Source organism: Sorex fumeus, unplaced genomic scaffold (genome assembly GCF_029834395.1).
Source record: "Sorex fumeus unplaced genomic scaffold, SorFum_2.1 ptg000061l, whole genome shotgun sequence".
In the NCBI taxonomy this organism is placed as follows: Eukaryota; Metazoa; Chordata; class Mammalia; order Eulipotyphla; family Soricidae; genus Sorex; species Sorex fumeus.
Window position 1 is genome coordinate 47435551 of NW_026606118.1, and position 26179 is coordinate 47461729.

The 26179-nt window shown below is 37.7% G+C and overlaps 1 protein-coding gene across 8 annotated transcripts in view; it reads left to right on the plus strand.

Annotated features, from left to right (window-relative positions):
- The first annotated feature begins 437 nt into the window (after nt 1-437).
- TRPC4 (transient receptor potential cation channel subfamily C member 4) overlaps nt 438-26179 on the plus strand; it is a 242286-nt gene continuing 216544 nt past the window's right edge. For 5 of the 8 annotated variants that reach the window (XM_056125956.1, XM_056125960.1, XM_056125961.1 and 2 more), the window contains exon 1: nt 1288-1969. The gene's annotated coding sequence lies outside the window, so the exon portion shown is untranslated. Of the gene's footprint in view, nt 648-939; nt 970-1287; nt 1970-26179 lie in introns of those variants that run through there. The other 3 variants (XM_056125957.1, XM_056125958.1, XM_056125959.1) reach the window with 3 other exon arrangements.

Here is a 26179-nt window from a genome sequence, read left to right on the forward strand (position 1 = left end):
CTAGTATTTAACCACAAAACACCACAGTGTATTTTGAAGGGTTGACCTAGAGTTAGTGATCTAAGCGTTTAGAACAGGAGTATAAACTTAGAACTGGATTTATCCCCATCCCATGGAAAAAACCGCAGCACCCTAAAGAGACATAACTTTAAAAACAAGAACTGTGATTTAAATGGGTGGGTAAGAGCAGCCTGCCTGACATGTCAGTGGATGATCCTCCAGAATCTCGTAAATACTGAAACAAACAAAATAGATCACTAAGATGCATAATTTTTGAGTGTTGGAGTCTGCGGACAAGTGCATTCTATCCCTGACTCCCTGCGGTGGGTGGGGGGGGGGGATATTTCTGGGGAGGAAATTGGTCTTCCTCAAAGTCAGCACAGCACCGACTCCCAGAGGCAAGCAGAGTAGCGCCTGGAAAGGGAGCAAAGGTCGCTGCTCATCTGTTGCACTAGCGCCAACCCGGAGCAGGCATCTTGCAGAGATGCTACCGCGACCAGCAGATCTGACGGCTTCTGTGCAAGAAAAGAAATCTAGGAGACACGCTGAGCTCTGCAGATCGATCGTCCCTAAGACTCCACACGGACGCCTCTCGCTGTTTTACTAGTCAACTCTCAGGTACAGGGGTCGTGACCAGCCAAGCCTCGGTGAGTGACATGCGGGCCAGTCACTTGCTCCGGTGAGTTACTGCAACGTGGCCAACGCACATCTTTTCTTCCCCGCGCTTTAATCTTCTCGGCGTGCGAACCGCAGAGGTGGGTCCGATGGAAACTTTTTCTGCTGGAGATCTTCTTACGCTGAAGTGATCATTACACACCCGCACACGCACACGCACGCGCACACGCATACACACAAACACACGCGATCCGATCGCCACCTGCAGCCACCAAAGCCTCCAGCCCTGGCGCTCCGGGGCCGCTCTGCCTCTGGGGTTCCATTTGGAAACTTCCTGCTCCCCGGTGCCTGTGGGTAAGAGCGAGCTGGTACTGGGTGGGGGTGGGTGGAACGCAGAGCCTCATCATTTATTCATTGCCACCGTCTCCGTTGTTGACACTGGCGGCGAGCCGCAGGCTCCTGCTCTTGCAGGGGAAGTCTGACACCTTGAGGACAGGAGAAGGGGTGCCGGGAACCCGGAGGAGGCACCGCGAGAGACGCTTGCAGAGTTACAAGGTGGGGGTAGGGGGTGACTTTGATTCAAGTCGAGCGACCTGCAGCCTGCGTGCTTGTTTACTTGAGTGGGAGCACCCCCGGTTTCCAACCCTCCCCCTCCCGCCCCCGTCTGGAAGCCAACTGGAGTCGGACCTCCTGGGAGAGCCCGGAGTCTGGAGGTGTGTCTGGTTGGTGCACAGGACCTCGGGGTGGGCTCAGGCACCCGACTTGAGTGGCTGATGCCTGGCTGGGGGTGAGCTCGCATGCCCAACTGGCTGCTCCAAGCAGTTGGCCCTGGGAGGCGGAGGCTGTTCGGGGACAGCCGTAGCGGGGACCCAGCGTCAGCTCCTGCGGGGGCGCGAGTCCCCTTCACCGCCCAGCAGAACGGTGCGTGGGACGCGCATCTTCAGGGACTGTCCCTTCCCAGCCGCGTCTGTGCGGACCCCAAGTGCGGCAGCTGCCCGGGACGATCGGCGGGGAGCCTGGTCCTGGGCTCCCGCACAACGCCCGTGGGAAAGAGAACTTTCTCCCGAGGCTTTGGAGGGTCAGGGTTGGGCTTGAGTTCTCCTACCCCCGGGCTCACCTCCCCCTCCAGGGCCGCCCCTCCCCCGCTCCCCGGGGCGCAGCTCTCCGAGCATCCTCACTCCGCCCAGTTCTGTGCCAGTTGCTTGGACTCCAGCTTCGTGCGTTTTCCTTGGAATGCTCCAAAACTCCGCAGCGACTAAAAGAACCCCGCTGGAATTGCGGGCCGAGCGCTGGAGCCGTTGAACAGCCTCTCGCGGGTCCTAGGATCTTCCAGCTGAAGATTGCAACTTTGCAGGTAAAGCTCCTTGCGACGGGGGCTGCCCCTCGTTCCTCTCTGGGATCTCGGTTAAGTTTCTCCAACTGCCTGGCAAGCCGGCTCCTTTTCTAGGAGGCGGACATCCCTGGTGGGTAGCGAGTTCCTAAGGCTCGGATGGCTCGGGTTCTCTTTAAACCTGGGGAGCGGGTTTGCTAAGCTTTCTTCCGTGGTCGACCCGGCTGAGCCTGAGTTTGGGAACGAGTCTGAACCTTTCACTCACCCAGCACTAAAGCAGGGGAGAGGGCGAGGAACGAAGCCCCGGTGTGACTTATATGGTAAACAAAGCAGCTGCAGCCAACGCCAGGGTGCTGTGGAGGGAGGCTGTTTTTAGCCTTTTATGCATTTGGGGAAAATGGAGCTCTTGGTGGCCCAAGGGCTTGTATCAGTAAACCCTAGATTCTCGGATTCCTAAACTGAGCGGGAGGAGAGCTGGGGAGGGGTGGGGGGGAGGGTTGGCAAGAGGAAGGAGAGTGGTAAATATTCCTTCCATCAATTGCACTCTGCGTCATTTTTATTTTCTATCAAGAAACAGGGACACTTTTATCCATGTTACTGGACCGGGGCTAGGGATTCTTCGCTTTCTTGGCGACTATAATTCTGGTGAAATCATTGACTCCGCTTGCTACTTGGGCGAATCACTAAAATTTATAGCACAACTTGTTCCACTTGAGAACTCGGCTGCCTTTTGCGGCAAGATCCAAGATTATTGGAAAGGGATAGCGGGTTTGGGAGCGACGGAGAAAAGTGGGCGCTTCTGTCCTATGCAATCGCTGTGTGGAAGAGACTTTATTTTCTTTGCTCACATGGTCTCCTAAGGAGGCCCTTCCCGGTTCAGTTCCACAGCTAAACAATGCAGCAGGTTGCTTACTGAGTATGCACCAAGCCAAGAAGTGGAAGGAGGTAGAAGCAAGGTTTTACTTGTAAAAAGAAAATTAAGAACTTACCTCAAAACTTAAACTACAACCACCACCACTAAGGTCTCATTTAGTTCCTGACTTTTCCATGTTGGGAATCACCACCGAAAGCCTGTCACAAATTCTTTACAATGGAAGGTTAACTAATGTTGATTTATTTATTTATTTATTTTTTTGGTAATGGGAAATGAAGATAGCCACACCCGCTCTCTTTAGTCTGATGTTTAACCTTAGACAATAGGGGTAATGGTGGGTGGATAGATTAAGACGTTGAAATGCTCTTATTTTATAATTTTCTATATAATTCTTTGGATTGTAATACCCTTTTGAACAGTAGACCAGAAATCATACCCCCCCTTAAACATTTGTAGCAGCACATTAATAAGGGGGGATGGGATAACTAGTATTTAGAATATTAGAATTAAAAAAAACTCGCTAGGACATTATTAAAGTAGAACTTTACAAACTACGCTTAAGAATTATTACATTGAAAATCAGTAGAAGTTATTAAGTATTACCAAAAGAATTTTATGCAAGTATTTTGGATTACTAAACATTAGTAGACAGAAGCACTTTCAATGACAACAGTGAGAGACCATAGAGCTGTAGTCTTTCAAGAGTGCTCTGAGTAGCTCACATTGGAGGTTAGGGAGTGAAGAGCTGATAGATTTAAGCCAAGAAAGTTTTCCATAAAGAAAAATAATAACAGGCTAGTGGGACTGAATGTTTAAAGAGTTGCTTGATATCCACTGAGTGAATAAATGAGTGGTGTTAAAATAAGGAAGATTTGTTTGACAAATTTAGAAAAGTTCTTCCTCTGATTTACAGAATCATGAGCATTCATCATGGCATAAAATGCCCAGCTCCATGGATACAAAAAGCATTTTTTTTTAGCAAAACCTGTTAAATCTCGACAATGTTTCTGAAAGTCTTTCCTTGAAAAATAAGATGTTTCAATTTGCTTGTTTAATCTTTGTTCTTTAAGATAGAGCAAGTAAAGCAGATGGCCTTTACTTTTTGAGCTTCAATTTTTTTTTAGTGTTTGTTTTTCTATTGCAGTTATTCTCAGAAGGTCAAGGTCAAAATGCTCAGAGAAAACTATGAAAATTTAAAGTTTCATATTAATTTTATAGTTATATTGATTATTAAAATAGTAACTTTTACTAAAAAAATTCCTTATACGATAACCTTAATTCATAGCTAGAAAACCTAAGAAATGTTGCTTTCATTTACTTTGATTAGGAGGAGATTTTTATCTTCAATATGTACATTTTCAACTTTTTAACTTAAGCAAATAATACTTGTTGTAGAAATTGCTAAATTTATTTCATTGTATAAGAACAGGCTTTAAAATGTCTTGATTAACCCTCCTGAATTAAACATTTTTTAGAAATATCTTGTTGAGAGAAAATTTTGTCTCTTCTTTTAGACCTGCATGGATAATTTCTGGCTATTCAAATTATCAATTCTGCATTTCATAGTAAAAATCTACTTTCTAACTAGAGCATATATTAAAAAAATTAAGATATGCACACCTTTGTTTGATGATTAATATTGTGAACTTCAGAGTTCAAGGAGTAAAGGATCTTCTAATTGTAAATAGATAAATGAGAAATACTAACCAGTAACTAGGACAGTAAAGTGTGGGCTGAATATATTTTTAATGAAAACGTCATTCTTTTGTTTTTGAAAATAAACTAGAGAAATATAAAAACTATTATGCATAGAATCATTATTGCGATACGTCTTATATGGTCAGATTATAATGTACTCCAGCATTACATCACTTGGGCTAAATTGAAGCCTGTTATTCACCTTGTTAATATATGTGGAATATCTTCTCTAAGCAATTTGGTTTTCCTTTCAGATGAAATTGAAGACAGTTCAAAATAAAAACTGTGCCTTCTTATCTGAATCACCCCCCTCCCAAACAAACGTTAAAATTGATTATTTTAACCCAACTTCAATAGGACGTTTGCTTCTATTAATGTGTGATAAGAAATTGTGGCATAACATTTGTCATGTTTTCTATTTCTAGTCCTTAAAAAAGAAAAAGAGCAAGATCACTATACTTAGAAAATTTGAGAATATTTTATTTGTCAGGCATACAATATTGTGGTGATATCTTTTCATTAGCATAAGTATAGTTTTGAACCCTTGAGAACATTAAACAGCAACCATTCTATGTTAAAGATAAATTTTGGTAAAGAATTCATTCATTTGGAAATCTTAAAATTGAAGAACAAGTCTTTTGCCATGAACTGATTTAGTTTAGGAAGTGATATTTTCAGTAACAACAAAGTCTCCAATGGAGACGTTACTGGGCCCGCTCGAGCAAATGGTCCATCAACGGGAGGGCCTTTACCTTTTACCTTTAAGCTGGAGGGGGAAGGGAGGGCAGGGCGGGGTGGGGGGGAGAGTGGTACAGATTTGGTCAACACTCACTGTGCTGAAAAGAACTGTGTGTAAAGAACTGCTGGTTCCTTACCCAGGGATGACTCCTGGTGGTGCTCGAGGACCTTTACGCCTTAATACCTCTCAGGTCACAGGAAATGATCTATTTATATTTAAAAGAAAAAAGAAACCCTTCAATAATCCTTTTGAAAGTTGAGTTTGACTTAAATAAGACAGGAAAGAGTTAACAATTTTATCACTGGATCTACTTGATCTACTTCTATAACTAAAAGTAGATGGTATCTTACTAGTCTCGTGTATGTTTTATCTCCTTTTAAAAACATTTCCTTTGAATTACTGCAGTTTCAAAGAGTAATAGCTTCCTGAGAGACACCAGATGACAAATAGATACAGTTTTACACATAAAATTGAAAATGTTAATTAAAACATTAACTTAAAATATGCCGTAATAGCTCTGTCTAGCACACTGCATTCTTTTGTGAAATGGCAAGTGCAATGAAATTTAATCAGATATGCCTTCATTATATTTTTCCTTTCCTTTGATATTATATTTTTGAAACATGTTGAAAAAATCCACCATAAGTAACATTCTTGATTGACTATGTGTTAAAATTTAGTTATGACAGAAAAACAGGAACTATTACAAGAAAAGAAAAGGAGAAAAAAGTCAAAGTGTTTATCTCTACTGAATGTGTGCTGGGTATGATGCTTGGAAATTTAATAGGGGTAAAGACTTGCTTGTACTTACATTACTTTAAAATTGAAGTATTGTTTCATCTTTAAAAAAATGTGACAAGGGAATATTTTCCAAAAATAGCCACAAAGCTGTAGTAGAATCAAGATTTGAATTATTGTCTTCCTGTTGTTTAGGCCATTGTTATTTTCATTATTTGTCATGGTTTATCACTGTAGCACTGTCCTCCCATTGTTCATCGATTTGCTAGAGCGGGCACCAGTAACATCTCCATTGTGAGATTTGTTACTGTTTTTGGCAAATCGAATACACCATGGGGAGTTTGCCAGGCTCTGCTGTGCGGGCGGGATACTCTTGGTAGCTTGCTGGGCTCTCTGAGAGGGACAGAGGAACCGAACCTGGGTCGGCAGCATGCAAGGCACGCCCTACCCGCTGTGCTATCGCTCCGCCTCCCACTTGCTCTAATTGCCATGGTGTATATATAAAACTACCAATACTTGAATGAGATATAAATGTGTTAGTGTTATATGATCTCTACACTTAATTTTCAAATGTATCATTATGGTATAAACAATCCCATTATGTAGATAAAGTTTGAAACAATACTCTGTGAACTAAAGTCCCATCCGCAGGAAGCAGAATAAATAATTCATCACAAAAGAGTTCTTCACAAAATTATTTCTTTATTTTTTTATTCTCAAATAAAAGTGGAATAGTGTGGATAAGAAAGGTAAGCTTTACTTTTATGGATAAATTAAAGTTATAAATTTTTCCCTAGGTAGTCACGAGATTATAATTTCTAAATCAAATGTTGTCATTCAAAATTTTAAGGCATCTGTAGGCTGTGCATAAAATGTCCTGTTTTATGAAAAAGAAAGAAAGAAAAGCAATCAGATTAAGACTTGTTAATTTTGTATTTCATCTTATTAAAGTTCTGAAAAATTCCCAAGCAAGTGGTTTGTCTTATTTTTATCTGCCTAATTTTCAGCTACCTAATTACTTTTTAAAGTTCCTAGTGTCAAAGCTTTCATTCAAATGTCGCAGGAGCTATATATTACCTGGTAGTAATTTTTAACAGATTCATCATGGATTTTTGAAACATAATACCAACATGTAAAACCACTGTGGTCATGTTAAAAATCCTACTGACATTGGAATTAAAGTAATAGATAGCTTCTTTGAATATATGTAATGCTATTTTAAAAATTTGAAATAATAATTTTGAAGTCATATTTGTCAGTAGGTCCAAATTCAGTATTAGTAAATTAACAGTGGAATAAGCATTAATGACACAGAAGGGCAATATTATTTTCAGGCAAGGCTTCTTCTCTATACAATAACTTCTGCCTTATTGCCTCCTGCCAAAACCTAGCTCAAAAATGACTGTCTCTGGAAATTTCCTTCCTGTCTCCAGGTGTCATAATATAAATACAAGCAAAACCCTTCTACAGTCTGGTTTGCAGGTGCGTAGAGGCCTGTATCGTGAACTACACAGTAAACTTAAAAAAACCCAGTGGGTGTGCAGAAAATGTGTGAGTTTTTAACTGAATTAGATTGTCATAAATATTATGCTTTTGCAACTAAGTATAATTATTTTCATACTTTTGTAATGCCATAATTGGCCAAATTGTGAATGTATGTTCTTACATAATGAAGGCAAGTAATCCTGCTTTTAGGTGATCTACTGAGTAAGATTATTTACTATGTTACAAAAATAATTTACACTATTGTTTAATGGACACAACTCTCAGTGAACTAGTTGTTCTTTTTATCATTTTCATAGGAATTACATGGACAGTTATCAATGTGGTTTGGGTCTAGTGATTTGTTGGTATTTATAAGGGAAGGTTTTTGTTCCATTTTACTATGAGAAGTGTGAATAGAGTGGAAAGAGAACAGATACATGTTTTTTGTTATTTCTTTGCATTTGCAGAGTGTCGGAGATTGCAGTGTTGAATTAAATCCAGGCCTTCACATAGTAAGATAAGTGTTGGACCACTAAGCCATATCTCTGACCTCCAGATACAAGTAGTTTTTAGGATACTCACTACATTAGAGTTCCAGAGACTTCTCTGGAGTAACTGTATCTGATATATTAAATTAAGGATTCTTTCAGTGTATATGATTTTAAAGTTTAGGTGATGAGAGCTGCCTTACTCTATTTCATTTAAGGCTAATTGTTACAAATCTAGCTCTAGAAGAAGTGTTTATATAATGAGATAAGTTTTTAATGCATTCTACCTATAAACGATAGCAGATACAACACAATTGTGTGTGTCTGCATATCAGGATCATAATTCACATCCCATTCATTGTATTGCAATTGCCATTTCACAGACTTAGAATAATTAGGTTCGAATACACATTTTTGGTTGGATAAATGGAATAATGGATTTGTTGGTGATTAATGTGTTTTCAGCTTCTTTGCTCATCTCCTTATTTTAATTTAATATTCTTTCAAGGAACTTTTTCATCTTGCTTGACACACCAATATGAATAGAAGAATGTTCACATGCCATAACATGATAGAAGGGTGAGCAGTCAGGCAGAAGGCATAGAGTGTCTTCACTGAGAACTAGAATACCTGTCATGATTTATGAATAATCATCCCCACTGTTTGAAAAGTACGGGTATCATTTTATATAAAGCTCTTTTTCATGGTAGGTAGAGTACAGCTACATACCCTGGCAATTAAATTGAAGGTCACACTTTCTATTAATGCTGGTCTGCATTCACTGTATGTTGATAAGCACAGTTAAGCCTTGTTTAATTTCGTCTAGAGTCATATCATAGAAAGAGGCCAATATATTTCTATCAACTCTGTTTTATCAAACTTGCTGAAAAACAATTTGTCAGCAAAGATTACAAAAGAGTAGAGAGTAGGTCATAATAGACAGGAAAAGTTAATTCTCAGTGCATTAATATCTCTATATAGTGATTAGGCTTGTAATAAGTAATTTGGTAAGTCATCTACTTCAAACATCTATTTTTAATATTGTAAGATTTATTATTCATGCACAAGAGCACATAATATTTCATTGAAGAGTATTTAATGCAAGACAGTCCATCTTTAATGATGAGAATACAGGAACATTTTTCTTTAATATTTCTAACAAAGAGTTCTTATAAGTTGCTGATCATGTTCTAGTATACTGTGTTATCTGGCAAACACTTTGTTTTATTATTAGCCTGATCATTTCAAATGGAAATGGAGAACTTATTAAGGAATGACACAATTTCTTTTTTTGGTGGGGGGGTCACACCAAGAAATGCACAGGGGTTACTTCTGGCTTTGCACTCAGGAATTACTCCTGGAAGTGCTCAGGGGACCATATGGGATGCTGGGAATGGAACCCGGGTTGGCCACGTGCAAGGCAAACACCCTACCCGCTATACTATTGCTCCAGAATGATAGAAATTTTAAAATAAATATGTCCTATTGGAATTAAATAAATCAATTACACTGTTTTGGAATAAAATTTAAATACATCCTTTCATCTCAAATTATTGAGATTGTTTATTATTACTGTTTTAATAATAATAAATTATTACTGTTTCCTATGTCAGTAGAAATTAGGTTTCTAGTTGTAAATTTGACATCACTAAAACCATTAAAATGGTGTTTTTCTTTTACTAATTGACATTACTAAATTAATATTCAAATGTACGTATTTTAGGAGATAAGATGTTTTTCAAAATGATGTTGAATTTATGGTTATACATCCACATACTCTTTAGTCCTCTGTGGAGTCCCTGGGAATTGAAGGAAGTAAATGTTACAGAAAGGAAGTAAATGTTATAGAGCTATTTTCAGAATTAAGTGCTTTATTTTTTTTCTGCTTTTTTGGGTCACACCCAGCATTGCACAGGGCTTACTCCTGGCTCGTGCACTCCAGGAATTACTCCTGGCAGTGCTCGGGGGACCATATGGGATGTTGGGAATCAAATCTTGGTCGGCCGCGTGCAAGGCAAATGCCCTACCTGCTGTACTACCACTCCAGCCCCCAGAATTAAGTGTTTTAGGGACTTGAATACTCACCAACCCATATCTTTGCCTGGGGATATTTAAGACCTTGCCTCAAGGTCCATATAAAGCTATCTAATTCATGTAAGTGTTTATTATAGTGTATTCATTGTCTACTCATGAGAATGTATTAAAGACCTAACTCATCTTCTTTGAATATGGGAAATGATAGTCAAATAACATTCTTAATTTTAAGTAGGTATCTACATTCTTAACAGAACGTTGCTTTCTAAGCAAGCTCAGGTCAGATTGGGTGATTTAAACCTTTGAACAGCCTCTATGACTAAAAAGAAAGATGTTAGAGTTTTATTACCTATCTTAATTAGCATTTTAAGGACATGCCCATTGATATAAGAAGAAACATTTTGCAGAATGAAAAGATCTATTTGCTTATCTGGTTCATTTTAACCTCACAGCTTAACATTTTGATTTGTAATGTGCTAGCTACTTAGGGCTAAACTGCACAATTTCAATTTAGCACTCCAGCAAGTTCTTGGAACAAAGTGAACCAGCAAATGATCTTGCCCATTCATGAATAAAAGAGGCTTTGATAAAAAGAAAAATTTATCATAAGATTACTTATGATAAATAATTTTATCGTATAAAATACAAAAACTTAAATTTGACTAGTAAGAACTGCTTCTATTATTTTTATTAATAATAATATATTAATATTATTAATATATGTTAATATATTAATAATAATTAATACATAATTATCAGTGAATAACTAAAACATAGCTAAAAGAACTCTTATTCTGCAGGATGTTCATACTTTTTTGTACATTTCTTAATTTCCCCTTATAGGTTTATATTTAGTGGTAATAGTTTTGGGCAAAGAAAATACACATCTGTGTTACATAATATTTTAGCCTTTGATATATATGTTTATATCTGCTCAAATATACTTTAATATAGAAAACTACAAAATAAAAGCAGGAAACAATTTGTTTAAGAAGTACATGAGTTTGGGCTGCAGAGATAGTATAATATTACACATGGCTGCCCCCAGTTTAATTCCTGACACCACATATATTACTCAGGTACTGTCAAGAGTGATGCCTGAGCACAGATCCAGGAGTAAGATCAGAGCACCACCAGGTCTAGCCCCCAAACAAAGATTTATGAGTTGAGCATTAGAAATACCCTATTTTTAAATAACATAGACATTTAAAATTCAACCTTGATTTATTTATCTAGATAAAGTTATTGAAAGCTAAGCTACATTCTTACAATGTTATTTGTCTTAAAACCTAAAATGTGAAATTCCCACATAAAAACATTAAAGTATTACATGTTGAATTATAGAATATGACTAAATAGAATCTATAGCTACCCATAAAGCATATCGGAATATATTTCAGGTTCTTGCAGTATTTGATTTAATCATAATAAATGGATATATAGAAGTATACCAAAACTGGAAAATGGGCACTGGTGGAGGGATGGGTATTTGATCATGGTATGACCGAAATCCAAGCATAAAAATTTGTAAATCTACAACTGTACCTCATGATGTTTCACTAATAAAAAATAAATTCAAAAAAAAAAAAAAGAAGTATACCAAAACAGTGATTTGCATGGTTCCATTTAACTTGTGGTTCATTGTCATTTCAAAATACTAATGCAAAAAATTACTATTTTTTTACTATGCGTCCCATCAGTGGTCATTTTAATTTCTGCAACCAATACTTCCAATTTATTTTTCTAAAATTATTTCCAAAGCTTATTAGCAGTCCCTTGAAAGTTTTTGCCATTGTCATATGTTCCTTTGTAAACACACAAACCAGTGTTTTAGAATGTAAACATTTAAAGCAAATCAATGAGCAATATGAACTGTAGTTAATATTTAAAAGTTTTTATTACCTTAGGCTGAGTTGAAGTAAAATTGGAGAATGGCATATTTCTCTTTAAATATATATATATATATTTATATACACATAAATATATATTTAAGGGGACAATGCTCTAATATGGCGTTAATTTTTGCTTGTAAAGAGCAGTTATAAATGTTTTATTTTTATGCTGGCTTTCTTATCCCATTTTTAGCATTATAGTTTCCATATCTTCTGCCTTTGAGATTCTAATTCCCTTTGTACCTCTTTAGTGCGACTATGCTTATTTTGGAAAATAAGAGTTCTTTTTAATATGTCATTTACTCTATTTTGGCAATGAAATTTATCATTTTTGTTTGATTAAAAGTATTTTTTGTCACTAGAGTACTCTAAGAGAAAAATATTTTCTTTCTGTACTTTAAATATGTCATGAAGTGACTTTGTCTTCCATTATTTTGTTGAGAAATCAGCCATCAATTTGATTGTTTCCTCTTTGAGATAATGTGTTCTTTATGTTGGATGCTTATATGTTTTCTATAATTTTTTAATTTAAGTCATTTTACAAAAATGTACCCTTCTAAACTGTTTGGATTTCCACAGCTTTATATTTAGAGTAGGTCTTAGTATAGCTTAACGACTTTTATTAATTTAGAAAAATTCTTAACCATTATGTGTTCGAATAGTTTTATATCTTCCTTCCTTTCCCCATAAAAGCACCAATTTTATATGCTTATCATACACATTTTCCCTTTTACATCATATTATTTTCCAGTATTATTTTATCATCATTTAATGTACATCCATTTTGTCTTTATTCTGTCCTATAATATGAATATTTTTATAACCTTATCATCCCATTCATGAATGATTTTCCCCCAAACATGGAATATTTGCTGTCACACCCATTTACTATTAGTAATTTCAGTTATTGCATTTGCACAACCAATATGACAATTTGGTTCTTATTTGTAGGGTTTTATTACAGATAACAAATTTAATTTTTGTATTTAGCTTCCAAGTATACATGAATAACACATTCAGCTTAAAAGACTGAAGCTGATAAGGCTAACAACAGGGCTGACAATTGGTTTATTTTTCTTGATTGTTTTCTTGAAATGCCTCATATGTTTTATTTAAGATTTTATTTTTAAGAATATAAAAAACAGTGATACTGGCTGGGGTCTAAGAGAGAGTATATCAGGCTGGGCACTTGTCTTGCCTGCAGCCAACCCAGGTTCAATCCCCAGCTCCCCATATGGTACCCCAAGCCCACCAGGAGAGACCCCTGAGCACAGAGCCAGGAGTAAACCTTGAGTACTACCGGTGGTTCAAAAAAACAAATATTCTGCTATTCTCTCCCAGAAGGATTATCTGACCTCTGACAAAGCTGATAGATGAGGGCAGATATCCTAATCTAGTCGCCAGTTGAGCTAGAGGGTCTAATTTTCAGACTTTACAAGACTCTAAGAAAAAAATCTATTGGGTATTATTTATTTGTTAGTTTAGGGAACTTTCCAAATGTTGATCAGAGGACATGGGTGAGGTCTCTCTCGGCATTTCTTGGTCAGTAAGTCCAAGTAAAGGAAGCTAGTACCTGAAAATATATGCTATGTGGACCCGTGGTACTGAAAACCAAATTCCCACCAGTAATTGGAGGCCACCAAGGCTATATCAACAATACTGGTTAGGAGTGAGGAGGACATACAGTTCTCGTGATTGAACAAGGGTCACCTTGCAAAAGCCATACTCCCTGTACTATCTTCCTAGCTCCAGAAATTGGCTATTGTATAAAATCATTTTTTTAAAGTCATCGAATAATGAATTTTATCTTTCATTTTTCTGAGATTAATGAATATTGTAATTGCCAGTAACTTTCTGATAAATCTCACTTATCTTCCTGCAAAGCTTAAAATATGAATAAATGCCTAACAGAGGAACTGAGCGTGACACTCACGTCATTTTTTACCCCTTTAAGGAGGAATGGCAACCTTGCCACCTTCCAGTTGTCTTGAAGACTATTCTAAGGAGAGGAAATAACATTGTAGAAGGTCAATTTGTCTTACTTAGTTTTCTGTGTTTTGGGTCTTTGTTCTTCAAGTTCAAGCTAGCCTACAGTTTTTTTTCTTTCACAGAGGTTTTCTCATTTGCTTATTTGCATTTATTCAAATTTTAAAACTTTAGCAGAGGAATGCTAATTTTCTTGATTTTATTTCTTGATTTTTTAAAAATTTATTTTATCTGGTTTTTATATTTTATTTTAAGTCTTTTATTTTTTTAAAGGTTTTTTTAAAAGTGTATCCAAAATAGTGATACTGGGGCCTGAGAGATAGTATATCAGGTAGGGCACTTGTCATGCATGCAGCCAACCTGAATTCAGTCCCCAGCACCCTTTAAGGTCTCCCAAGAAAATGTACATGGCTTTACATAATATGCTTTGACCTATGTCAGAGACATAGTTCCTTCTTTTAAAATTTTACTTTAGTGATGAAAAATTTAGACAAAAACATTTAAAAGTAAGAAATCATAGTAATACAGTATACACAGTTAGACACATATTGATGGCTAGAAAAATCTCAAAAGAAGTGTGAGAAGCTTTAACGTATATTTTTATAAGGACATAAAAGGCATTAATCTTGCAGTATTAACAAAGTTTGATCATTAGAACTTAGCAAACATTTTAAAATATTTTGCATCAGACAATAGATTCGTCATAAAACTATATTAATCTGGCACAATTCAATTGTAATTAAGTTCTAACAGCTTTTTCTTGTTGAATAATACTATTATCTGAATGAAAAATGGAGGCAGTATAATTCAGTTGGAACTCTGTCGCTGAAGTAGATTTTTTCATGTCTGTGGTTTTTTGAGTAATCTGATTTCCTCCATTCAAAATACATTATAAAGAAAGGAGAAATTACCACTGCTTAATGCTTTTTGTGTTGGAGTATAAGCATTATTGCTAAAATTGGCTGTGGCCTAACAATATATTTTCTTGACATTGTTTTGTAGGAGTACTATTATTTTATTGGTTATTCATACCTGCTTATCACATGTTATCTCTGATTTTGCCATCAATATTAATGCAGTTTTTATTCATTTATATGAATAATATATATTATATACATACATATGCTATTTTCTTATATGCAATACAAATCAAACTTTGAGTACCCAAAATATGCATTTAAAAAAATTGAACCACACCTGGCAGTGACAGAGCTTATTCTTGGGCCTGTGCTCAGGGGTCACTCCTCATGGTGTTGGTGTGTGGTGCTGAGGATTGAACCTCTGTCTGCCTACTGCAAAGGAATTCCATACCTGCTATATTATTCTCCAAATATGATTTGCCTTTAAAACCAATCCAGTTTTGATCTTCAATTTTTAATCTGTGTGAAAGGAAGGTAAGATTAGATGAGGCTAATGCTATCATCCCAAATACTGACTGGACTATGGGATTGCCTGACTCCAGCCTGACAAAGAAAGGTTAGATTGTCAGTGCTGAAATTTCTGGGTCTAAGACTTTAGGTTTCTCCCATTGTTTCTTCAAGATTAATATTGGCTTCAAGTATAACAAGTACACAGTGAAGCTCTAGTAAATGGCCTGGCCAAAGGATTTGCACCAAAAATACTGAAATTAGGTGAAATTCTAAACAGTGCAAGTTGCTCATGGATTAGGAAAGAGATCACATTTGTCTTGTTTTGGCATTCCTAATGTGTCTTAGCTCCAAATTCAATAATATGTTTGTGCCAGTGTCCCTTAATAGTACACTTAGCACAAAGGAAAGATATTTATTTAACGGTTAACAAAGATACCATCTGAGTTTTGGGAGAACTCTCCTTAAAACCAGAATTCTATTTCAGTGTAACATCCTGGTCTTCAGTCCTCAGGGCTTAGGTTGTTGTGAGGTATATCTGCAATCTTTTCTTGGCTGTTTAATCCACTTTCTTCATATAATTTTTCTTCAAATTTTTATCTCATCTTTAATTTTGTGGTATTCTATAGGGGTTATATGACATATTGCAATCAACTAAATGTCCAATAGTCATGCTAAGTAGTTGGCTGACTTTTAATGCTTTGAGATCCCAAACAGTTCAATAAACTTCATTGTAGTAAGTTTAGGATTCTCAGATAGTGATTGGTGTTTTCCTACTTTGTAACTTTAGTTAACATTAATTATGGCAGCCCAACTGAAAACATCTCTATTTTACAGATCAGGAAACTGAAAACGTATGAGAGTTTCATAAATTCGTGCAATTAGAAGGTTACATGTCCCTGAATTTGAAATCTGAGGGATTTTCTCAGTATATACATAAATATTACTAAACAACATCCAGTTTTCTTGTTTATTGTTTCATTATCATTATCAGCCTCCTGTTGTTCATCGATTTGCTCGAGCAGGCCCAGTGATGTTTCCATTATGAGACTTCTTGTTACTGTGTTTGGCATATTGAATACTCTCGGTAGCTTGCCAGGCTGTCCGATAGGGGCGTAGGAATTGAACCCGGCTCGGCCGGGCTGGCTGCGTGCAAGGCAAACGCCCTACCACTGTGCTATCACTCCAGCCTGTTTATTGTATCATTGCTTTATTGTACCATCTTGTTTATTGTTTATTGTTTATTGCACCATCTTCCAGTAGGCAGGCATCACACCCACCAAGTGCCCCTGGCACCAGGTAATCCCATCAACGGCCAAGACCAGAGACTGTAAAACCCAGGCCGCGTGACATCTTATTATCTCTTTCTTACTTTGGACAACCGGGACAACCCGGCAGGCTACTGAATGTATCCTGTCCGCACGGCAGAGTCTGGCAGACTCCCCGTGGCGTACTCAATATGCCAAATACCAGTAACAATGATGGGTCTCATTCTCCTGACCCTGAAAGAGCATTTCTCAGGGCCAGGACGAAGGAGATGTTACTGGTGCCTGCTCGAGGCAATCGACGAACAACAGGATGATTGTGATCATGATTGTGTATCATTGCTAGTCACAAAACAAACCATCATGTTACCAAACATTTTAGATCTTATTGTGCTTGCTAGAATATTGCTATCACTATCACTATAACTTTCACCCTGTTACTCATTGATTTGCTCAAGCAGGCTCCAGTAATGTCTCCATTTGTCCCTATCACGTGCTAGTGTAGCCCGATGGCATACTGGGGACTCTTTTAGGGTCAGGGGAATGAGGAACATCATTTTTACTGTTTTTGGCATATCAAGTATGCCATGGGTAGCTTGCCAAGCTCTGCCGTGCAGGCAGGATACTCTCAGTAACTTGCCAGGTTCTCTGGGAGGGATGGAGGCTTTTGGGGTAGCCTCTAATCACCTTTACAGGTGTTCCTAGTCAGGCATAATATATGCAGGCAAGATACCCTCAGTAGGCTGCCGGGTTCTCTTAGAGTGGGAACTAGACAATAAGATTTCACGCAGCCGCATTTGCTTCTGGGAGCTTGATTTTATAGTCTTAGGATCTTGGCTGTTGATGGGGTTATAGGGCAGTTGGTGGGTATAACTGTCTAGCTACTGGAAGATGGGGGATTTAGGTGGAGGAGGTCCAGTCCTGAACTGAGCATACTTGGAGATCTCAGCCCCAGGTCCCACACACCTGGGTTCTTCTACCGGTTCCTTCATGTGTGAGGCTCGTTGTAGCATGTGGAGAGTGGTCTCAGCATGGTTGTGGCTGGATTCCGGGTCTTCAGCTGCCAGGGCTCTGCTCAGGGCAGAGAAAGAAACTCAACCTGGCCCCCTTCATGGGACCCCGGTGAGGGCAACCAGGCATGGGGGCAGGAGACTCTGCGTTGTTCTCTGGGAGCTTGGTTTTATAGTCTCAATATAGAGTATTGCATTTTTTTTAAAGCATATTTAAATCCAAATGTAAAATCTAGGAATGTACTGTGTTTTTATTCCTTCCTTTATATTTTTTATCCTTACTTACCAGTATCAATTTTAGAAGAATCCACAAATATTTATTATTTCTGTATTTTTAAGATAAATATTCCAAGGTCTAACTTTTGATCCATACTATATATGTGGGAATTTTTTATTGATGCCATCTCTTACCCCTGGAAATATCAATTTTTCCACCACTATGTTTTTATAATTTTGAGAATGCAATGTAATTGAACCATGAAATGCTTGACATTTTGATATTACTATTAGCGCAATGCTCTTGATAGTCATTCAAGTGGTTAAATTACTGCTCATTACTTTCTGGTGGTGAGTAGTTTACATGATGTTTACATGAGGAACCCTTTGTTTAAGCATTCACCCTTTGAGAGATATCTGAATTGTTCCTATATTTGTCATTACGAGTGATGATACTATAAGTTTGTATCTAATCTATATATTTATATCTATATATCTCTGTATCTATCACATACAGTTGTGTTCCAGTGCTCTGGACCACTCCAAGTAAAGTTTGAGACTTAGACCCAGTGATGTGCTCTCTGGGACCAGTCATTGGGGCCACCAGTTCACAATGTTCACAGCGTTTTTGGTAAAGAATGCTGGAGAGGAGGTTGAACTCAGTGTCTTGCACATGATATGCATGTGCTTTTCTATTTGAAAAGAATATTCTTATGTACGAGTTTTTCTTGCAAACATTTGTTTATTTATCTGAAATACATATATAATTATTGAAGTATGTGGTTTATTTAGTTTTTAGGTTTTAAACTGCTAATCAAGAGTGACCATACCACTGTCAGTAATATATAAATAACCCAATTTCTCTATATCCTTACCATTTAAGGAAACGGTAGTAAGCTAAGATACCCTCCTTACTTTTTTTTTTTTGTTTTACTACTTTTTATATCAACCAATCAAGTGTTTGTGACATCGCATAGTGACATTAATCTGCATTTCTCCAGCAGACAATGATGTTAATTATCTTTTCTATAAGCTTATCTTTTCTGATAAGAGTCTCCTACCCTGTGTCTGACTATCCTCGCCAGGGCCCAACAGCTGAAGACTTCCAGGCCCCAACCAAGGCCTTACTGGAGCCACTCTCCACACACTTGGATAAGCCTCAGACATAACCGAACTGGCAGAGGAACCCAGGTGTGTGGGACCCGGGACTGAGATCTCTAAGCCTGCACGGTTTGGGACTGGACCTGTCAGTAGCTAAACAGTTACACCCTCCAACTGCCGTGTAACCCCAACAAAGGCCAGGATCCAAAGATTATCACAACAAGCTCCCGGGAGAGCACAAGGCAGAGTCTCCTACCCTGTGTCTGACTATCCTCGCCAGGGCCCAACAGCTGAAGACTTCCAGGCCCCAACCAAGGCCTTACTGGAGCCACTCTCCACACACTTGGATAAGCCTCAGACATAACCGAACTGGCAGAGGAACCCAGGTGTGTGGGACCCGGGACTGAGATCTCTAAGCCTGCACGGTTTGGGACTGGACCTGTCAGTAGCTAAACAGTTACACCCTCCAACTGCCGTGTAACCCCAACAAAGGCCAGGATCCAAAGATTATCACAACAAGCTCCCAGGAGCTTGTTGTGTGTGTGGAGAGTGGCTCCAGTAAGGCCTTGGTTGGGGCCTGGAAGTCTTCAGCTGTTGGGCCCTGGCGAGGATAGTCAGACACAGGGTAGGAGACTCTGCCTTGTGCTCTCCCGGGAGCTTGTTGTGATAATCTTTGGATCCTGGCCTTTGTTGGGGTTACACGGCAGTTGGAGGGTGTAACTGTTTAGCTACTGACAGGTCCAGTCCCAAACCGTGCAGGCTTAGAGATCTCAGTCCCGGGTCCCGCATTCGCGGCCGCGCGACTATTTATTTAATAATTTTCAGGATACCTTAAATATCCTTAAATATCCAACCCACACGGCAGAGCCTGGCAAGCTATCCGTGATCTATGCCAAATAGACCAAATTGATATGCCAAATCCAGTAATAAATGGATCTCATTCCCCTAGCCCTGATTATGCAGAGTCGAGAAGGATATGGAAGGAGAAGCTGATAAAACACCAAGGCAGACATGGGCTGCCAAAATGCAGAAAAACAAAAATGATTGTCTGTACTTTTAATGCTCGTACGCTGGCATCTGCTGCATCCATTGAAGACCTTATGGTACAAGCACGAAAGATCAAGTACGACATCATTGGTTTGACCGAAACGAGAAGACATCAATCCCATCATGCTGTTTTCGACACTGGAGAAGAACTGTTCCTTGGAACATGTGATAAAAGAGGCATCGGTGGTGTCGGTATCCTTGTCAACACAAACTTAGTCACAAGCATTGATTCATTTGAATGCCTAACAACCCGAATCGGACGATTACACTTGAATGAATGTGGCTCACTACCGGCAGTTTCTATCTTTGTTGTCTACGCACCAACATCCAGTTATGGTGAAAAAGAAACTGAGAAATTCTACATGGAGCTGGAGAAATTCTATAAAGAAGATCACACCTTCTACAAGATCATTGTCGGTGATTTTAATGCCAAGATAGGACCAAGAAGATCAGTCGATGAACTCCACATCGGAACCCATGGCCTGGAATGGAACGAACAAGGTGACAGACTGTCTGAGTTCATCATGTCAACCAAAACCTTCCATGGTAACTCACAATTACAAAAGGCTGAATCTAAACGTTGGACATGGGAGTCTCCCGATGGACGGTTCCACAATGAAATAGACCACATCATATTCAATCGGCGGTTTTGCCTAACCGATGTTGCTGTTGTCCCAAAATTCCAAACGGGATCAGACCACCGTCTTCTTCGTGCAAAATTCTACCTCACAGAACGAGGAGAAAAGAATGCAAGGTTTAAGAAGAAGACTCCCAGAACAACCACCAACTGGGAACTCTTTGGCTCTGTTGCAGCAACATGGGAAGATGCCGTCATTGACAACATTGATGAGGAATACGATCGAATGATTCAGCACCTCCATGATTGTGCAAGGAATGCCAAGAGAGAGATAACCACAAAAAACCGTCTTTCTTCGAACACTCTTGAACTTATTTGCCAACGTGGCGTGGCACGTGCCTCAGGCAACCACAAGCAAACGTCCGAACTGGCAAAACAGTGCAGAAAAGCCATCAAGGATGACCTCAAAAACAGGAGAGCAGCAGTACTGGTAGATGCAGCAGAAGCTGGGAAAAACATTCGTAATGCCCGCCTGTCCTTCACCAACTACAAAACCAAGATGACTGCCCTCCGACATCATGATGGATCTATCACATCTTCCAGAAGGGCAATGGAGAAGATTATTCATGAATTCTACTCAGATCTCTTTAATAGCCACATCCACTTGCCCACATACCACATACCACATGATGGATATGTCGTTCCCAATGTTCTCCCTTCCGAAATCCAACATGCCATCTCGTCGGTAAAGAAACAAAAAGCACCTGGCCCAGACAAGATCAGACCTGAACACCTGAAGAACTTACCATCAGTACTCATCAATACATTAGCTCGACTCTTCACACGCTACCTGTCTGAATGCAAGGTTCCATCCCAATGGAAAACCAGCAAGACTGTACTACTATACAAGAAAGGAGACATCCACGACATTGGCAACTATCGCCCAATCTGCCTATTGTCTGTCATCTACAAACTATTCACTCGAGTCATCCTGAATAGGATTAGCAGAACACTAGATGAAGGACAACCATGTGAACAAGCTGGATTCCGAAAAGGATTCAGTACCATCGACCATATCCACACAATAACCAAGCTCATTGAGGTATCTCGGGAGTTCAAGATGCCGCTCTGTCTAACGTTCATTGATTTAAAGAAGGCCTTTGATTCTGTTGAGACGGAAGCGGTCATGGAAGCCCTAGCCAATCAGGGCGTACAAACTCAATACATCAGGATCCTTCGTGAGCTCTATTGCGAATTCACTACCAAGATCTCACCATTCTACAAAGAAGTAATCATCCATATCAAGAGAGGGGTTCGGCAGGGTGATACCATTTCACCAAAACTCTTCAGTGCCACCCTCGAGAACATCATGCGACGACTAGAATGGGAAAACATGGGAGTGAAGATAGATGGTCGGCAACTACACCACCTCCGCTTTGCTGATGACATCGTTCTAATAACACCAAACATCAGCCAAGCGGCACAAATGCTTGCGGACTTTGACCGTGAGTGTGGAAAGGTTGGACTACAGCTGAATCTTACGAAGACAATGTTTATGAGAAACAGCCTTGTTCCTGATGCTCCATTCGCTCTCAATGGAACCACCATCTCCGAATGCAACAGTTATATATACTTAGGTCGAGAAATCAACATGATGAATGACCTGGCACCTGAGTTACGCAGGAGGAAGAGAGCGGCTTGGAATGCCTTCAAGAGCATTGAAGAAATAACTAAAAGGACAAAGAACCTCCAACTACGAGCACATCTCTTTGATTCCACTATTCTTCCTGCATTAACATATGCCTCAGAGACCTGGACCCTACGAAAACAGGATGAGAACACTATTCGGGTCTCTCAAAGAGGAATCGAAAGAACTATGCTTGGAATATCACGATTCACTCAAATGAGAGATAGAATCCGGAGTTCTGATCTTCGTCAACGCTCAAGAATCAGAGACGCTGTCTCATTTGCCAAGACATCAAAAATCAGATGGGCTGGACATGTAATGAGGTTTACAGACAACCGCTGGACTAGAGCCATTACTGATTGGATTCCACGAGACATCAAAAGATCACGTGGACGCCCACCTATAAGATGGTCAGACTTCTTCGTCAAGACCCTAAATGATCGGTTTGAGGCTCTACATGTTCCTAAAACGAACAGATACCATTGGGCTACGCTAGCACGCAACCGGGATGAATGGAGACGTTACTGGCACCCACTCGAATAAATCGATGAATAACGGGGATTAAGTGATTAAGTGATTAAGTGATTATCTTTTCTCCAGCAGACAATGTTGTTAACTATCATTTTAGTGAAGTGTCTCTACAAGTTTTGCTATCTTTTTTCAAATTATCTATTGGGTATTGTTTTTCTTTACTTGTTGAATCTTTAAATATATTTTTATATAGAGATACTAATAACTTATCAAATGAGTTTTTTCAGCATTCTCTTTCATCAATAGCTTGTTATTTCATTTTTAGCATATCAGACTTTTGATTAAATATATACTGCATGAATTTAATTGTGATATTCTGTAAAATCACCTATAATCATGTAGAATTAGAAAATTTTCAGTTATCTTTAATTTTATTCTGTGTTATTTCAAAAGTATTTACCCTACACTACATAATTTCAATCCACTGATAGCAAATTTTTGTTTCTTCACAAATGCTCTTGGTTGGATATGTCTTAACAAATTCAAGATGACTAACTTTACTGAGAAATCATCCCATTAGAAATGTCAGTGTACTTATCAGTGGACTTAGAGAGAAAAAAAGAAGTTCCTGGTCCAACACTTGACTCTGTGCTGATACATATTTCTTATGGTAACTACAATCCAAATGAATTTTACTGGTTTTCAACTATATTATCAAAACTTAGACAGAAAAAGGAATATCAAAGGAATAGTTGATGATATTGATGGAATTTACTGGCAATTTTATAATGATAATACATAAGTAAAATTATAACTTATTAAATCCATATAGTGAAAATTAAAATGAGAACATTTAAACTGTTTAGAAACTTGTCTAACACTCATTGTAAACAATACATAAATTTCAAATATATTATTCAATATTTGAGATTTTTTCATGCAAGATCATAGTATTACAATAATACTAAAGTAATTGTCAACAATAATGACGGGGAATATAGAGGATAAAAGGAGGTTACATGAATGAACTTGGTTCTTTGTTCATAAGAAACTATAAATAGATGGCCTGGGAGTGTAGTAAGTAAGGCTCTTGCCTTATATGCAGCCAATTGGGTTCAAACCCCAGAAACACATATGATCTCTGTAGGGAACATATGTGGTCCAGAAATTAAAAAAAAAAAGGAAGAAAAGAAGAAAGAAAACAAAGGAGAAAATATTCATTGAAACGTGAAGAATCACATTGAAATAATCTATAAAGTTTATGGCTCCAATTATGAAATTATTACTAAAACCATACTTGCAATTTCCTACATATTTTAGCTTTATTTAAATGTAATTGACAAATAAAATTTTCATATATTTAAATATACTTTCTGGTATTTGATATACATGTGAATTGTAGAAAAGATTCGACCCAACTTAATTAGTTAATTAAGTCACCTTTTCATCATAAAGCTAAAAGTCCATAAACATTCACAGACTTCTTCCTTACTACCTTACCCATTAGACCTTGGTAAGCACTTTTTTTTCTAGCTCTGTTAATTTTAACACTTTTTTAAAATTTCACACATAAGCAACATATGGCTTCATTTATTTAACATGAATGACTTCCAGTCCAACCCACTTGTCACTAATGTTAGAATTTATTTTTTCTCATTGTTGAATACTATTATATATAATATTTAATACATATTTAAATATAATGATTTAGCCATGTCTTTTGCTTGCATCATTATCTTTCTAAGCCCCATTGTCTGATATAGAAAGAAGTATTTTCCTCCTGCAGATCTAGATACTTGACGTTACTAACAAAAATATGTAGAAATGTAGAATTAGATAATAGAAGTGCTTCCTTCTGGAATCAAGTTTTACTTAGTTTGATTTGACTTACCTTCCTGGCAGTTTTGCTGATATAACACATCAACAAAATTGTAGAGTGAGACAGAAGCATCAAAAAGACAAGAACAAGCATATTATTTTATAATTATAAAAATTCTGCTTAAGGCAAAACTTGTGTTCAAAAATTAAATATAGATAATCTCGCTAATAAAAACAATATATTTCAGGCTTATGTGTGATCGTTTTTATGGTAAGATACCCTATAATACCATAATATTGTGGTGGATGGACTATAATATTTAATAACAATTGGCACAACCTCATAACACCTGTTCAAATAGAGGCAAACCACCCTAGTCATTTAGGAGGTAATGGTAAATGCATCAAAGTTGATGATAAATGGAGGTCACTTTGAATCTGGACCCTCACATTTAATAACTGGGTAAGTATGTATAATTTACTTAATATTTCTAATACTTATGTTTATCATTTATAAGTGTAATATTTAAAAATGTAATATATATCTAATATGTACAATATAACAAATACATGCATATATCACATTGCTAGGTCGTAATTTTTCACTAAACAGCAGGAACATAGCTAATAATTTACTATTGAAAAAATGGACTTAAAAATTACAGTTTTTCATTAGAGATATGGGATAAGTTTTAATATTCCTGTGTTTTATATACTTGAGCTTAACTGTATTATTATTAGAGAAGTGAGAAATTAAGAGAGATGAGAGGAGAGAGAAAATAACCTATGTTTTATGTTTTTTGATTACATGTCAATGTGCGAAACACATTGACGCCTTTGTGAATATTTTATTCTTTAGTTCTCATGCTAAATTTATAGGTTCTGATAATATTGTAATAGCTAATGGCTTAAGAGCATGTGTGTCTTACCAGAGTTTCTGTCTCAGGTTTCTTGCCTAGTCACTGTGGATAGGTTTTAGTTATTAAGTTCAAAACTTTGTCTCTTCTTTCCTAATGGGTACTAATATTAATAATTACAATTATGGATGAAAGCTCTGAGGCCGTACGTATCAAGGCCTTGCAACAGAATAAAATAAAAATCTTGGTTTATGAAGTATATTGTTTTATTTATTTTGAGTAGGGATCACACCCAGCTGCACTCAGGGATAACTTCTGAATGATTTCATTGAATTGACATATTTTTAACTAATTGTAAGTGTAAGACAATATTTTTCTAACTTAAAATCAGTTAGGAAAAGTATATACCAAGCCCATTTGTAACTCTGTCTGTCACTGTGACTTTGCAATTTAGTACTTACTGAAAAAAAATTAGTCCAGCATCAAGATCTGTGGTTGTCAAATATTTGGGTATATAATATTGCTAGGCTATGCCCTAGAGTTTCCGATTCAATGAGTCCGGGGAAGAGTGATAACATTTTCATCTGTAACAAGTTCCCAGTGGTACTGATGCTGCTGAATACATACAGAGAATTACTAGTGTGCATCAATGGTTTTCTGTATCAGTGTTTTAGCATTCCTATGCGATCAATTAAGAAGTCTGCTGTCAATAACTCATTATTAAATATAAACTATCAGTGTTTATGAATGATAGAGGAAACATAAATATATTTATATTTATCATAATAGTATTCCTGATACATTAACCAGTGTCCTAGGAATTGTGGATAAAAATATGCTGCACATTTGAGTATCACCCATCTTTTGTGTGAATCTGAATAGTT